This window comes from Jaculus jaculus, chromosome 7, assembly GCF_020740685.1.
Source record: "Jaculus jaculus isolate mJacJac1 chromosome 7, mJacJac1.mat.Y.cur, whole genome shotgun sequence".
Lineage (NCBI taxonomy): Eukaryota > Metazoa > Chordata > Mammalia > Rodentia > Dipodidae > Jaculus > Jaculus jaculus.
In genome coordinates, this window is record NC_059108.1 from 64875131 (window position 1) to 64892634 (window position 17504).

Below are 17504 nucleotides of genomic sequence, written 5' to 3' on the forward strand. Positions count from 1 at the left end.
GGATCCTAGCTACAGATGACTGGGCTTCTGTGTGAGAATGAAAATACTTAGTAGCAGAGGCCAGTAAGTTGAAAAGGAGACATAAAGAGTGGAGAAAGGAAGGGAGGAGGATACTTAATAGGTTGATATTGTATATATGTAATTACAATGATTGTAATGGGGAGGTAATATGATTGAGAATGGAATTTCAAACGGGAAAGTGTGGGGGTGGGGAGGGAGGGAATTACCATGGGATATATTTTATAATCATGGAAAATGTTAATAAAAATTTAAAAAAAAAAAAAAAAAAAACTAACACTGCAACATGATGAGCACCCGGTATTGAAAGTGTATGGGCCTTATCCTTAAAGCGTCCACATACTGGTCTACATATAAATGGTATACAAATAAATCACTTCTCAGGGGCTCCTAACATACTATAGAGCAGGGCTTCATGGAGGACCCTGGTTCTTGAAGCAACTAGGTCAGGGTTTAGACTACAGATATCACTCTTCCTGGGTGACCTAAATGGTGGGGAAAATCAATCACTTTGAACTCTTTTATATCTATAAAATGGAGATGAACAAGCTGAGTGTGGAGTCCCAGGCCTGATCTGTGTCTATATTCAAGGACACCACTGCTGATGATACTTATGATGATGATGAGCTGGATGCTCTCCGTGGGTATTCCCTAAGCTGCTGGGGTTGGGAAAGGGGAATGCTATTCCAATCTTCCTTCTCAGGGTAGATTTCCTCTCACAGTACACAGTTCCTTCCTATCTTATCTTTAACCCTGAAGCAAAGTGGTCAGGCAGGGTAGAAAGAGGATGACTCCAGCCTCCATAAGGGAAGGAGTGAACCAAGGGTCCGAGTACCACATGCACAGCCCATCACTTGCAGGTGTCTCATTGTAGGCTAGGCTCTTTGCTGTAACTTTTGTAATACTTGAAAAACTCAACTTGAAAGAGAAGAGGATTGTTTTAGCTCACAGTTTCAGAGATTTCTATCCATGGTCAGTTGGTCCCATTGCTTTTGGGCCTACAGTGAGGCAGGTATTTTAGTAGGAACACATAGAAAAACATGGTGCTCACCTCATAGCCAGTATGCCCAAAAAAGAGGAAGAAACCAGAGTACCACCTACCACCAACCTCTTCATGCACATGTACTCAATGGCTAAGGCCTCCCAATAGGAACTCTTAAAAGCTTCACCATCTCCAAATAGGGTTAATCTGGGGACTAAGTCTTAACACGTGGATCATGGAGGACTCTCTGGATCTAAACCATACCAACACAGGGAATTTGATACACAGAGTTATTCCATAGCTGGAGGTGACGAACATGTAGCTTTTCTCCTGTAGGTGCCAATTTTTCCTGTCACATTATTTTTTCATAATCGATGACAATTCTAGAAGCATATTCTGAAAGAGATTAAAAAAATAGATTCAAATGCTTGTTAAAAAATCAGCCCTTCCTTCCCACTTGGTACTCCATGTCATAAACACCAGGGATGCAAACCAAACCTGCCACAGAGGAAAGCTCTCCAGACCTCTCCAGAGATGTAAACCATGGAAATGGCTTGTACCCATCAGCCTTGTTAAAAAGGATTTGAACCAGGCAGTTAAAGCATTTGCCTGCAAAGCCAAAGGACCTTGGCTTGATTCCCCAGGAACCACATAAGACAGATGCACAAGGGAGTACATGCATCTGGAGTTCATTTGCAATGGCTAGGAAGTCCTGGCATGCTCTCTTTCTCTCTCTCTCTCTCTCTCTCTCTCTTCCCTCTCCCTCTCTCAAATAAATAAATAAAAATAAAATATTTGGGGGGCTGGAGAGATGGCTCAGTGGTTATGGAATTTGCCTGCAAAACCAAAGGATCCCGGTTCAACTCTCCAGGACCCACATAAGCCAGATACACGGGGGTGATACAAGGGGGTGCATGCATCTGGAGTTCGTTTGCAGTAGTGGCCCTAGCGCACCCATTCTCTCTCCAATCTCTCTCTCTCTCTCTCAAATAAATAAATAAAAGATATAAAAAATAAAATTATACATTTTTTTCTGGTTTTTCAAGGTAGGGTCTCATTCTAGCTCAGGCTGACCTGGAATTCACCATGTAGTCTCAGGGTGGCCTCGAACTCATGGAAATCCTCCTACCTCTGCCTCCCAAGTGCTGAGATTAAAGGCATGCACCACCATGCCCAGCTAAATAAAATATTTTTTAGAAAAAGATCTGAACCACTCACTCCTTACTCTTCTCCTATTTTTCTTGTCTGTCCAAATTCCAGACATAAAATTAAAAGGTCAGAGTTTTCCTAAACTCCATCTTAACTACCTGGACAATTATCCAGAGTTTCAACTGATAATGGGGAAGGGGGAAACCAACTCAAATTGTTGCATTTTGTAATAACTTGTCCTAAAAATATGCTAAACTCAGCCTGTCTCTTACATGGAGAGCAAGGAGCAGTACTGGAACATAGGAAAAAGAATGTGGGTTGAATCAGACAATCTTGGAACAAAAATTCCAGTTCACTGACTACCAGTATCAATTTTACCCCCTGCTGTGTCCCAAAGACTATGCTTTACTTCAACCTAATTAGGTGACTTTGGGCAAGTAGCTTATTTCCTTATCCACAAAATTTAAATTATCATAGAGTAAGACAGCCCATAGCAGTGTCTATTTCAGGCCATAATCAGGTCCACAAAAAGTGAATGAACTTCCTTCTTTTTGTCCCCTCTCATCTTAATGAATTCTGTAGTAATTGTTAAATTATGTAAAACGAAACTGGGGCTGTGGCTAGCCTAGCATGAAAAGATCCTGGGTTTCATCCCTATGTAAAATGACCATGGTGGTGCATGCCTGTAAATCTCAATCAACATCAAAAACAGCAGGGACCCAGGCAGGGCTCAGAATTCTCTGCATACCTTTGGGGTAGAAAGAAGACCCCCCTCTCCCCCCAGAAGCAACTCTTCCATCCAGGCAGCAAGAAATCCAAGTTTTAATAAAACACCTGAGAATATTTGAGGACATACGTTCAAACAACCACATGTGTACAGAATCATATTATCCGCAAAAAGGCCAGTTTGACTTCTTCCTTTCCAATTCATATTGCTTTTATTTGTTTCTCTTGTCTTATAGATTGAGCTAAGACTTTAAGTACTACATTGAAAAGCAGTGGTGAGAGTGGGCACCCCTGCCTTGTTCCAGATCTTATTGGAAATCCTTTAAGTTTTTCCCCATCTTGTATGACGTGATCCTTAAGTCTGTTATGTATATATATATATATATCCCTTTTATGTTGAGTATATATAACCCTTCCAATCCTAGTCTCTCCATGCAGTCTCTTTTAAAAGATACAGGGATGTTGTATTTTGTCAAAGGCCTTTCATCTCCTGAAATAATCATGTGATTCCTGCCTTTAAGTCTATTTATGTGATGTAATACATTTATCAATTTCCTTATGTTGAACCATCCCTGAATCCCTGGGATGAAACCAACTTGATTGAAGTGGAAGAAGGTTTTAATGTGTTCATGGATTTGATTTGTAAGAATTTAATTGAGAATTTTGCATCTAAGTTCATCAGGAATATTGGTCTATAATTTTCTTTTCATGTTGCCTCTCTGCTTTTGTGTTGGTGCAATGCTGCTCTTATAGAAGGAATCGGGTAGCATTCCCTCCTTTTCAATTATGTGAAATAACTTGAGAAAAGTGGTTTTATTTCTTCAGTGACAGTTTGGTAGAATTCAGCAGTGAATCCATCTGTGCCTAGACTTTCTTTGTTGTTGTTTTGATGCTTCTAATTACTTTTTCAATCTTGTTAGATATTATAGCTCTATTCAGGTAAGTTATCTCTTCTGTGTTTAGTTTTGGTAGGTGGTATAAGTCAAGGAATTCATCTATTTCTTCAAGATTTTCAAATTTTGTGGAATATAGGTTTTTTAAATATGTCCTGATTATTCTGCCAGTTTCATTGGCATCTTGTCATAACATCTCCCTTTCATCTCTAATCTTATTAATTTGAGCCTTCCCTCTTTTTCTTTTGATCGAATTAGCCACAGGCTTATCAATCTTGTTTTTTTAAGAACCAACTGAGTTTTCTTAATCAGTTATTTAAGTTTGTTCTCTTAATTTCTAATTCATCAATTTCTGTTCTAATCTTGATTATTTCTTTCCAATTGGTACTTTTGGGTTTGGATTGTTCTTGTTATTCCAAAGTATCAGATAGATAGTTATTTATTTGAGATCTCTATATTTTTGTGATGTAGGCATTTAGTGCTATATACTTTCTCTTAAAACTGCCTTCATTGGGGCTGGAGAGATGGCTCTGCAATTAAAGGCACTTCTTTGCAAAGCCTGACTGCCTGGGTTTGATTCCCCAGTACCCACATAAAACCAAATGCACAAAGTGGCACATGTCTCTGAAGTTTGTTTGCAGTAGCAAAAGGCCCTGGCATACCCATTCATTCTCATTCCTCTCTCTCTCTCTCCCTACAAATAAATAAATAATACATATTTTTAAAACTGCCTTCAACCCTGGAGAGGGTAGGATGAAGCCTAAGCTTTAAAAAAAATTTTTTTTTGTCTCTGGCCTATAATTCCCAATACCCAAAATTGGTTGCTACTCACAATGAGCTATTGGGTTTCTGTCAAAACACTTGATTACCCACCTGAGGCAAAAAATAATAATAATAATAAAACCCTATTGCTGAAGATACCATATGCTGCCAACACAGAACATGGAGAGGTATGGCTGAATCTGAAAGAGAGCCAGTCCCCAGACAATAAGCCCATCTAGTTCTGGAAAGCACTACATGAGGCTACCAGGGGAATGTGGCCAACAACAGTCTGAGCAACCAAAGGTCTAAGCTACTCAGAAGCAAACACCCTGACAGGATGTACATGCCAGTGTAATAGTGGCACGCAAACTTGGGTAATCAATAGCTTTCTGATTGGCTAAGAGATCCACTCCGTGTAAAGGAACCCATATCTGGAGAGTTGGGAACCAGATCAGAATCCAATGGAGACAAAGATTATGCTTTCCAATGTCAAGTTCTCACTAGTCTTTGGCTAAAAGAGAGGTTTCATACATCAAATTCTCCCTTACTTAATAATGCTTATCCCATGTAAACTATGCTGACTTAACTCTCCATTGGAGAATCTGTTCTTTTTCAGAAGGTAGTGAGACCTGAGGAGATAAACTACCCCTAGCACTTCAGCCAAGGCACCTGAATCCATGGTGGAATCAGGGAGATGAGCAAGAGTGCTGCTTCCATGATAATCAGTGCCAGGGTGTAAGAGACAGACCCTGAGGATATTCAACACATACACATACCAAAGCAGAGATCCAGAGGCTCCTAAGAACTCATCACAGAGACAGAATTAAAATTCACCTACCCCAGCTCAGGGAATTTTGTGGAAGAGGGGGCAGAAAGATCTTAAGAGCCACATGTTGAGACACCATGTCCAGGGGCATTCCCTTCCCCACCAAAAAAAAAAAAAAAAAAAAAAAAAACAAAACTGGGCTGGAGAGATGGCTTAGCAGTTAAGTGCTTGCCTGTGAAGCCTAAGGACCCTGGTTTGAGGCTCAATTCCCCAGGACCCATGTTAACCAGATGCACAAGGGGGGGGCATGCGTCTGGAGTTTGTTTGCAGTGGCTGGAAGCCCTGGCTCGTTCTCTCTCTCTCTCTCTCTCTTTCTCTCTCTCTCTCTCTCTCTCAAATAAATAAATAAATAAATAATAAAAATGAACAACAACAAAAAAAACTGACTGATGCTCTCACAACACATAATCTACAACTCCATGGGGAATGCCTACAACCCCACAAAGGAGAGTCCCCAGCAGAATGGGGATAGGAGTGAGGGAAAAGAGGATATCAATGCATGATATATCTATATGTTGTTAATAATAATAATGAAAAATAAATGAATAAATTTAAAAACTTCAAAGAGGGAAGAGTGGACTTTATTGGAATTTCATACTGGCATAAAGGCTGGCTGCATTCTTCTGCCCATTCCCAGAGAGTTTGATCAAAGTTGAATTTAAGTAATGGACTGGTGTGCTTGGCAGAAGAAATATAGAATAGACAGATATAAAAATGTATGGTTTATCACAGAAAAATTCAAGCAAGTTTAAAGTTACTGCCACAGAGACCAGTTTTAGGTTATTGGAGCTGCAATTTTTAAGTTGATTACCACCATTAAGGGTTGTCCAACTACTTTTCATTGGGACAGTGGAAACAAAAATACCTGAGTGAGAAATATACCCAGCAAAGGCTCAAATGAATAAGAATACAAGTTCTTTTGCAAGCAGATGACTTAAAGAAAGAATTCTGGAGGAGTATGCTGATCTTCAAGGTCAATATTTATTTCCCCCATGGATAACAAATTTGGTAGACCACCTGGTACTATGGAATATAACAAATGCTAGAAAGAAAGGGTCATTAGATGTACAATATGGTTCTAGAAGTTGCTGTTGAGATGCAACATGTAAATCAGGTATCAATGCCTATGTGGAGTAAGGCCATTGTATGAAGGTAAACTAGAGCCACTGCTAAAATTCAGCTTAGGTAGCAGGGTTGAAATCCCTGTATTGGAGAACAAGTAAGGCCATTATATGAAGGTATGAATCTGAACTGTGTTTGCAGTGTAGATCCAAACATGTTTTGGATATACCAGGACTGTGAAATGGCTATTATGGACTGCTGCTGGCTCTGGATTCCAGGATGCTCAGCCCAGCTGGAGGGGTAGAAATAGAAATTTCAGAAACTGTCATCACTGGTTATGGATATTGAACTTAGAACTGCAGATGTTTCATGTAGACTTGCTGGTTATTGATTTGTATTGGCCCAGTCTTTTCTTGACATGCCTTATTACAATGGAAATATTTACTCTGCCATTATATCTTGAAAGTAATGTAACTTGTGTTTTGATATTACAGGGCTCACTTAAGAGACAGTCTTAAATCTCAGATAAGACTTGGTAATTTTTAATTTTTTTTTCTTTTAGAAAGAGAGAGAGATAATTGGTATACCAGGGCCTCAGACACTGCAATTGAACTCCAGGCATTTGCACCACCTTATGCATCTGGCTTTAGTGGGTAATCAAACCTGGGTCCTTAGCTTTGCAAGCAAGCACCTTAACCACTAAGCCATGTATGTAGATACATCCCCCTTTTTGATTTCTTCAACAACCCATTTATTGTTTAATAGTGAGTTGTTCAGTCTGCAGGAGTTGATGTATTTTACTAGGTATAGTAGCTTGGATTGGCAGCTATGGACTTTTAATTTGAAATCCTCTGTTTCAAGCACTTCTGGCTTTTAGAGTTTATGTTGAAAACTCAGAGGTAGTTCTGATGAGCTTACTTTTGTTATAAGTAATAAGCTGATATTTTTTCTTACAACTTATAATAATCTTTCTTTGTTTAATGATTTTATGATAATGTGACATGGGAACTTAGAGTTCTGTTGTCTCCTGTACCTAAATAGGCCTTGCTTTTGTCAGACTAGAAAAACTTTCTTCAATAATTTTATTGAAGACATTATCTAAACCCTTGGCCTATAATTAGTTTGTCACCTTCTTGTATGCCCATAATCATAATATTTGATCTTTTTTTGTTTTGTTTTGTTTGGGTTTTTTTTTAAGTAAGGTCTTGCTATGGCTCAGGTTGATCTGTAATATACTATATAATCTCAGGCTGGCCTCAAACTCAGGGAAATTCTCCTACTTCAGCCTGGTTATTTAATTTGATTATTTCATTGTTTGAGTTCTTGTATGTCCTAGATATTAATCCTCTGACAAATGTATGGCTGGCAGATTTTCTCCCATTAAATAAGCTGCCTCTTTGCTCTATTCCCAGTGTCCTTTTCTGCACAAAACCTTTTTTAATTTCATGAGGTTCCAATGGTTGATTATTTGTCTTACTCCCTCAATGACTGGGGTTATATTAAGAAAGACCTTACCTATGCCTATATATTGAAATATTTCTCCTACTTTTTTCTAGCAGTTTGAGGCTTTCAGGTCCGATATTAAAGCTTTTAATCCATTTGGACTTGATTCTTGTACATGGAGAAAGATAAAGCTCTATTTTCACTCTTTCACATATAGATATCCAGTTTTTCCAGTACCATTTGTTAGAGACTGTCTTTACACCAGTGAATATTTTCAGCATTTTCCTCAAAAATCTGATAGGTGTAGCTACCTGGGTTTACATCAGGACTTCTATTGGGTTCTATTGATCTACATAATTGTTTATATCCCAGTATCATGCCATTTTGGTTAGTATGTCTCTATGTTATATCTTAAAATGAGGTATAGTTATTCCTTCAGCCTTATCTTTGTTGTTCAGAATTGATTTGGCTATTTGAGGCTTTTTGTGCCTCCAAATAAATTTTGGGACTGTTTTTTCCTATTTCACTGAAGAATGCCTTTGGAATTTTGCACTAAATCTGTAGATTCTTGGCTGGAGAGATGGCTTAGCAGTTAATGTGCTTGCCTGTGAAGCTAAGGACTCATGTTCAACTCTCCAGATCCCATGTAAGCCAGAAACACAAAGGTGAGGCAAGCGCAAGGTCACACATACCCACTAGGTGGCACAAGCATCTGGCGTTCAATTGTACTGGCTGAGGGCCTGGTTCACCAATTCTCTCTCACTCACTAAAATAAAAAACATAATTTCTTTTAAAAAAATCTATAAATTCTTTTGGTAAGATACTTTCACAATATTATTTTAATCCATAAACATGAGACATATTTCCAGTTACTAGTGTCTTCTGAAATTTCTCTCTTGCATGTTTTAAACTTTTTATTGTAGAGATATTTCATTTTCTTGGTTAGGTTTATTCCAAGATACTTTTTTTTTTTTTTTTGAGGTAATTGTGAATGGAAGTGTTTCCCTCATTTCATGTTCAGCATGTCCTCTATTACTATATAGGAAGGTTATTGATTCCTATGTATTGTTTTTGTATGCTGCTACTTTGCTGAAAGTATAAGCTCTAACAATTCTTGGTACAGTTTTTAGGGTCCATTGTATCAAATAACATGAATCAAATAATATCTCAAATAATAGTAAATGTACTATTATTATTATGGGGTATTATTGGATCCCTTTTATTTGTGCCTCTTGTTGCTAAAGCTTCCAGTACTATATTAAATAAAACTAGGAAAAGTTGACACCTTTGTCTTATTCCTGATTTTAGTGGAAATGCTTCCAGTGTTTCCCCATTGAGTATAATGTTGGCTATAGGATTGTCATAAATACACTTTATTATATTGAGATATGTTCCTTATATTCCAAGTTTCTACTGGACTTTTATCATGAAGGAATGTTGGATTTTGTCAAATGACTTTTCTGAAAGTATTGAGATATTCATGTGATTATTTTTTTGACCTTCAGTCCATTTATAAAATACATTACACTTATTGATTTGCGTATGTTGAACCATCCCTGCATCTCTTGGATAAGACCCACCTGATCAGGCTAAATGGACTTCTTGTGTGCTCCTGTATTCTGTTTGTTGGCATTTTGTTGACAATTTTTTTTTTCACAATTTAAATTTATTTATTTATTTTTTTTTGGTGATATTCTATGTTTTATTTACTTCTATCTTTTTTTTTTTTAAATTTTTATTAACATTTTCCATGATTATAAAATATATCCCATGGTAATTCCCTCCCTCCCCACCCCCACACTTTCCCATTTGAAATTCCATTCTCAATCATATTACCTCCCCATTACAATCATTGTAATTACATATATACAATATCAACCTATTAAGTATCCTCCTCCCTTCCTTTCTCCACCCTTTATGTCTCCTTTTCAACTTACTGGCCTCTGCTTTTCAACTTACTGGCCTCTGCTACTAAGTATTTTCATTCTCACACAGAAGCCCAGTCATCTGTAGCTAGGATCCCCATATGAGGGAGAACATGTGGCGCTTGGCTTTCTGGGCCTGGGTTACCTGACTTAGTATAATACTTTCCAGGTCCATCCATTTTTCTGCAAATTTCATAACTTCATTTTTCTTTACCGCTGAGTAGAACTCCATTGTATAAATGTACCACATCTTCATTATCCACTCATCTGTTGAGGGACATCTAGGCTGGTTCCATTTCCCAGCTATTATAAATTGAGCAGCAATAAACATGGTTGCGCATGTACTTCTAAGGAAATGAGATGAGTCCTTTGGATATATGCCTAGGAGTGCTATAGCTGGGTCATATGGTAGATCAATCTCTAGCTGCTTTAGGAACCTCCACACTGTTTTCCACAATGGCTGGACCAGATTGCATTCCCACCAGCAGTGCAGAAGGGTTCCTTTTTTTCCACATCCCCGCCAACATTTATGATCATTTGTTTTCATGATGGTGGCCAATCTGACAGGAGTGAGATGGAATCTCAATGTAGTTTTAGTCTGCATTTCCCTGATGATTAGTGACGTAGAACATTTTTTTAGGTGCTTATATGCCATTCGTATTTCTTCCTTTGAGAACTCTCTATTTAGCTCCTTAGCCCATTTTTTGATTGGCCTGTTTGATTCCTTATTAGTTAACTTTTTGAGTTCTTTGTATATCCTAGATATTAATCCTCTATCAGATATATAGCTGGCGAAGATTTTTTCCCATTCTGTAGGTTGCCTCTTTGCTTTTTTCACTGTGTCCTTTGCGGTGCAAAATCTTTGTAATTTCATTAGGTCCCAGTGGTTAATCTGTGGTTTTATTGCCTGAGCAATTGGGGTTGTATTCAGAAAGTCTTTGCCAAGACCAATATGTTGAAGGGTTTCCCCTACTTTTTCCTCTAGCAGTTTCAAAGTTTCCGGTCTGATGTTAAGGTCTTTAATCCATTTGGACTTAATTCTTGTGCATGGCGAGAGAGAAGAATCTATTTTCATCCTTCTGCAGATATTTATCCAGTTTTCAAAACACCATTTGCTGAAGAGGCTGTCTCTTCTCCAATGAGTATTTTTGGCATTTTTATCGAATATCAGGTGGCTATAGCTACTTGGGCTTACATCTGGGTCCTCTATTCTGTTCCACTGATCTACATGTCTGTTTTTGTGCCAGTACCATGCTGTTTTTGTTACTATGGCTCTGTAGTATAGGTTAAAATCAGGTATGGTGATACCACCAGCCTCTTTTTTGTTTCTCAGTATTATTTTAGATATTCGAGGTTTTTTATGATTCCAAATGAATTTTTGGATTGTTTTTTCTATTTCCATGAAGAAAGCCTTTGGAATTTTGATAGGGATTGCATTAAATGTGTAGATTGCTTTAGGTAAGATTGCCATTTTCACGATATTGATTCTTCCAAGCCAGGAACATGGGATGTTTCTCCACTTTCTAGTGTCTTCTGCAATTTCTCGCTTGAGTGTCTTAAAGTTCTCATTGTATAGATTCTTTACTTCCTTAGTTAGGTTTATTCCAAGGTATTTTATTTTTTTTGATGCAATTGTGAATGGGAGTGATTCTCTGATTTCATCCTCTGTGTGTTTGTTGTTAGCATATACGAAGGCTACTGATTTCTGTGTATTTATTTTGTATCCTGCTACATTGCTGTAGGTTTTGATCAGCTCTAACAGCTTGCTAGTAGAGTCGTTAGGGTCCTTTATGTATAGAATCATGTCATCTGCAAATAATGATAACTTGATTTCTTCCTTTCCAATTTGTATCCCTTTTATGTGTGTCTCTTGCCTTATTGCTATGGCTAAGACTTCCAAAACTATATTAAATAGAAGTGGAGACAGTGGACACCCTTGTCTTGTTCCTGATTTTAGTGGAAAAGCTTCCAGTTTTTCCCCATTTAGTAATATGTTGGCTGTAGGCTTGTCATAAATAGCCTTTATTATATTGAGATATGTTCCTTCTATTCCCAGTCTCTGTAGGACTTTTATCATGAAGGGATGTTGGATTTTGTCAAATGCTTTCTCTGCATCTAATGAGATGATCATGTGATTTTTGTCCTTCAACCCATTTATGTAATGTATTACATTTATAGATTTGCGTATGTTGAACCATCCCTGCATCTCTGGGATAAAGCCTACTTGGTCAGGGTGAATGATCTTTTTGATATACTCTTGTATTCCGTTTGCCAATATTTTGTTGAGAATTTTTGCATCTATGTTCATGAGGGAGATTGGTCTGTAATTTTCTTTTTTTGTTCTATCTTTGCCTGGTTTTGGTATCAGGGTGATGCTGGCCTCATAGAAGGAGTTTGGTAGGATTCCTTCTTTTTCTATTTCCTGGAAAAGCTTAAGAAGCAATGGTGTTAGCTCTTCCTTAAAAGTCTGGTAAAATTCAGCAGTGAATCCATCTGGGCCTGGGCTTTTTTTTGTTGGGAGATTATTGATAACTGCTCGGATCTCCATGTTTGTTATAGGTCTATTTAAGTGATTAATCTCATTTTGATTTAATTTAGGTAGGTCATATAGATCAAGGAAATCATCCATTTCTTTCAGATTTTCATACTTTGTGGAATATATGCTTTTATAGTATGTCCCTATAATTTTTTGAATTTCTCTGGAATCTGTTGTGATGTTACCTTGTTCATCTCTGATTTTATTAATTTGTGTCTCTTCTCTCTTTCTTTTGGTCAGATTTGCTAAGGGTTTATCAATCTTGTTTATCCTTTCAAAGAACCAACTCTTTGTTTCATTAATTCTTTGGATTGTTCTTTTTGTTTCTATTTCATTAATTTCTGCCCTAATCTTTATTATTTCTTCCCGTCTACTACTTTTTGGTTTGCCTTGTTCTTCTTTTTCCAAGGCTTTAAGGCGAAGCATTAGGTCGTTAACTTGCGACCTTTCTAATTTCTTAATATAGGCACTTAAGGCTATAAATTTACCTCTTAGAACTGCCTTCATTGTGTCCCAGAGATTTTGGTATGTTGTGTTCTCATTATCATTTGACTCTATAAATTTTTTGATTTCCTTTTTGATTTCTTCATTGACCCATTCATCATTTAGTAGTGTATTGTTTAGTTTCCATGATTTTGTGTATGCTCTATAGCCTTTCTTGCTACTGATTTGTAGTTTAATTCCATTGTGGTCAGATAGAATGCAAGGAATTATTTCAATTTTCCTGAATTTGTTAAGATTTGCTTTGTGTCCTAATATATGGTCTATTTTAGAGAATGTTCCATGTGCTGCTGAAAAGAATGTATATTCTGCAGCCTTTGGATGAAATGTCCTGTATATATCTGTTAGGTCCATTCCTTCTATGACCTCATTTAGTCCAGATGCCTCTCTGTTTATTCTTTCCCTGGATGACCTGTCAATTGATGAGAGTGGGGTGTTAAAGTCACCCACCACCACCGTGTTTGGTGTTATCTGTGACCTTAGTTCTAATAGTGTTTGTTTGACGAATTTGGGAGCCCCCATGTTAGGTGCATATATGTTTAGGATTGTAATGTCCTCCTGTTGTAGTGTGCCCTTAATCAATATAAAGTGACCTTCCTTATCTTTTTTGACAAACTTCGGACTAAAGTCCACCCTGTCTGATATTAGGATAGCAACCCCTGCTTGTTTTCTAGGCCCATTTGCTTGAAACACCGTCTTCCAACCTTTCACCCTAAGATAATGTCTATCCTTTGTAGAAAGGTGAGTTTCTTGAAGACAACAAATTGTAGGATCCTGCTTTTTAACCCAGTCTGCAAATCTATGTCTTTTCGTTGGGGCATTGAGACCGTTGATATTAAGACATATTATTGAAAGGTGTGTATTTATGTTTGCCATTTGTGTGTGTGTGTGTGTGTTACTTGTTCTACCTGTGCTCTCTTCTGTTAACTGGTATTTGAGTTGGCTGGTTTTTTCTAGGTTCCTTATATGTGTGCTTTTCCTTTTGTTCAGCATGGAGGATTCTATCAAGTATTTTCTGTAGAGCTGGTTTTGTCTTCAGATATTCCTTTAACCTGCTTTTGTCATGGAATGTCTTTATTTCTCCATCTATTTGGATGGATAACTTTGCAGGATAAAGTAACCTTGGTTGACCGTTGTTATCTTTCAGAACTTGGAATATATCACTCCAGGCCCTTCTGGCTTTACAAGTTTGTGTTGAATAATCTGCTGTAATCCTGATGGACTTGCTTTTGTAGGTAACTTGATTTTTCTCTCTAACTGCTTTCAATATTTTTTCTTTGGTTTGTGTGTTTGGAAGTTTGAGTATAATGTGGCGAGGAGAGTTTCTTTCTGGGTTTTGTCTGGCTGGGGTTCTAAAGGCTTCCTGTATCTGTATTGGCACCTCTTTCCCAATTTGGGGGAAATTTTCCTCTATGATTTTGTTGAAGATGCCTACTATGCCTCTGGAGTGGAATTCTTCTCTTTCTACTATGCCCTGAATTCTTATATTGGATCTTTTCATAGTGTCCCGAATATCTTGAAATTCCCACTCATACTTTTCTATAAGTTTGTCTTTCTCTTTGTTGGACTGCATTAGGTCTGCCACCTGATCTTCTAGCTTAGATATTCTGTCCTCTCCCTCATCCATCCTACTGGTGAGATTTTCTACAGAGTTTTTTATTTCATTAACTGTGTTCTTCATTGCTAGTAATTCTGACTGGTTTTTCTTTATTATTTCTATTTCTCTATTTATGTCTTGTATTGCCTTCTTTATTTCATTAAATTGGTGTCCTGCCTCTTCTTTGATTCCTTTGATTTCCTCTTTGATTTCCTCTTTGATTTCTTCTTTGATTGTTTTCATGTGTTCTTTGACCTCTTTGAACATATTTATAATTATTCTTTTGAACTCTTTCTCAGGCATTTCCTCTAACTCTTTCTCACTGGAGGACATTTCTGATGCATTAATACTTTTAGGTGGATTTATATCGTCTTGCTTTTTAGTGTTTCTTGTGTTATAATGTATATATTTTTGCATCTTGGATTAAGTTAATGCTTGGATTTTCTAGCTAGCTGTGTATTCTTAGCTGTATCAATTGATTTGATGTAATATATTTTCAGGGTAGGACCTTAAGGTATTAGGTGTGGCTCTTAAGACTCTCAGAGTATCTACAAAGATGTTCTTAGGGGTTGAGTTTCCCTGCTATAGGAGTATTCAAGCAGGCTGAGTGGAATAATATACTGGTAGATTCTAAAATTTAACTAAACACTGTACCCATTCCATCAAAAACAGCCCCGAGTATGTATGCAAGAGTAGTTATTATAATGACCAGATCCTCTATCAACAAAGAGGTTTAGATTTCTGGTCTGTTGAGGTATCCAAGTCAGCTTGTGACCAAGTGAGACCCTTCCCTGGTGCAATCCCAGTTACCTTGTGTGATTGTGGTCTCAGTCAAGTTGCTGCCTGGGTCGTCGGGCTGCTGTTCTGATTTCTGGAGCTGGGCACTTGCTTTTCCTATGGGGCAAACTGAGCCGCTGCTGCCGCCTCTGCAGCTGTTGTAGCTGCCACCCCCGGAGCCCCCACCGCTGCTGAAGCTGCCGTTGCCGTGTCCACCGCTGCTGCTCACCCTGAAGCCGCTGCTGCGGGATCTGCCACCGCTGCCGCTCCTGGGTCCGCTGCTGCTGAGGCCACTGGTACCGGTGCTGGAGCCGCTGAAGTTGCTGCCGAATTCTGCTCCTGCTTGGGTCCCGCCGTCAGCCCAAGTTGGCGTGGCCGGGACCCGGGCCGCTGCTGTGTTCGCTGGAGCTGGGTTCAAGCGGCGGGGGAGGGGAGGGAGCCGCGGCTGCTCTGGTTGTATCGCTTCTCCACGTGTGCTTTTACCTCGCGGTCTGCTCCTGCCTCCGTTGCTCGCTGCCGCTCTCCCCTCACGTTTCCCGAGTTGCGGAGAGCGCGGTGTGAGGGGAAAACCCCGCACCTGGCTTGTCCTGCGGCTCGAGCCGAGAGTCCGGCGGTTTTCTGCCGCTCCGCGGTCGCGGCGGGTAGCCGAGCCGCCCCGGAGCCGCTGTTCCCGCCTGTGCAGGCTCTGGATGCTCTATAACTCTTCCACTTCTCCGCTGCCGCCTCAACTTCCTATACACTTCACTTTTTAGTAAAAGTGTGTATTTTGCTGAGTTTTTTTTGGTCTTTCCCCCCCCTAGGCTGCTTTGGCGTGGTACCTACGCCGCCATCTTAACTGGAAGTCCTGTTGACAATTTTTGAAGCTATGTTTATAAGGAAAATTAGTCTGCAATTTTATTTTATTTTATTTATTTATTATTTGTTATTTACTGTGTCTTTGTGTAGTTTTGGCATCAGGGCAGCACTGGCTTGGTAAAAGGAGTTTGGTAGTATTCCTTCCTTTTCTATTTTATGAAAAAATTTAAGAAGCATTGGTGTTACTTTTTCTGTGATGATCTGCTAGAATTCACCAGAGAGGGGATTGGGGAAATTGCTTAGTGGTTAAGGCACTTGCCTGTAAAGCCAAAGGACTCAGGTTCAATTCTCTAGGACCCATGTAAGCCAGATGCACAATGATATGTCTGAAGTTCGTTTACAGCAGCTAGAGGTCCTGGTGTGCCCATTCTCTCTCTCCATCTCTGCTTCTCTCCATCTCTCTCCCTCTCTCTCTCTCTCTCTCTCTCTCTCTCTCTCTCTCTCTCTCTCAAATAAATTTTTTAAAAATGTTTAAAAAAATAAAAAGAATTCACCAGAGAATCATCTGGGCTTGGACTTTTTTAGATGGCAGATTTATATATACATAACTGCATTGGTCTCATTATTTATCCCATCCAGCTCTAATTTTGGCTAGTCATCTGTATGTAGAAATTCATCCATTTCTTTCAAATTTTTTAACTTATTGGGGTATATGATTTTAAGTATGTGCTTATGATTTTCTGAATTTCATTGGTATCTGTTGTAAAGGTGTCATTTTTATCTTCAATTTTATTAATTCATGTCTCTTTTCTCTCTCTTTTGATCAGTTTTGCCAAGAATTTATCAATCTTATTTATTCTTTCAAAGAACAAACTTAACTATCCAGCTGAAGGCATTGGAAAAATTAGAAAAATCCAAGACCAGTGGTACCAGACATAAAGAAATAGGCAAGATTAGAGCAGAAATAAATGAATTGGAAATTTTTTTAATGTAATTGATGAATGAAAGAGCTTATTCTTTGAAAAAGTAAATAAGATTGATAAACCCTTAGCCAATTTGATAAAAATGGAAAAGAGAAGGCTCAAATCAACAAGCTCAGAAATGAAAAAGGCGATGTTACCAAAGACCTTAATGAAATTGGAAGAATTATCAGGACATTTTTCAAAGATCTATACTCCACAAAATTGGAAATCCTAGAAGAAATGGGTGTAGTCCTTAATTCATACCACCTACCAAAGCTAAATACAGAAGAGATAAACTACCTGAATAGAGACATAACATCAAATGAGATTTGGAGCTATAATTAAAAGACTCCTGACAATGAAAGTCCAGACTCAGATAGTTTTACTGCAGAATTTCATCAAACCTTCACTGAAGAAATAGAGCCAATTTTTATCACATTATTTCACACAATTAAAAAGGAGGGAATACTCCTTGAGCCCTTCAAACCAGCACTACAGTAATACCAAACCCAGACAGAGACACATGAAAAGAGAACTACAGACTGATATC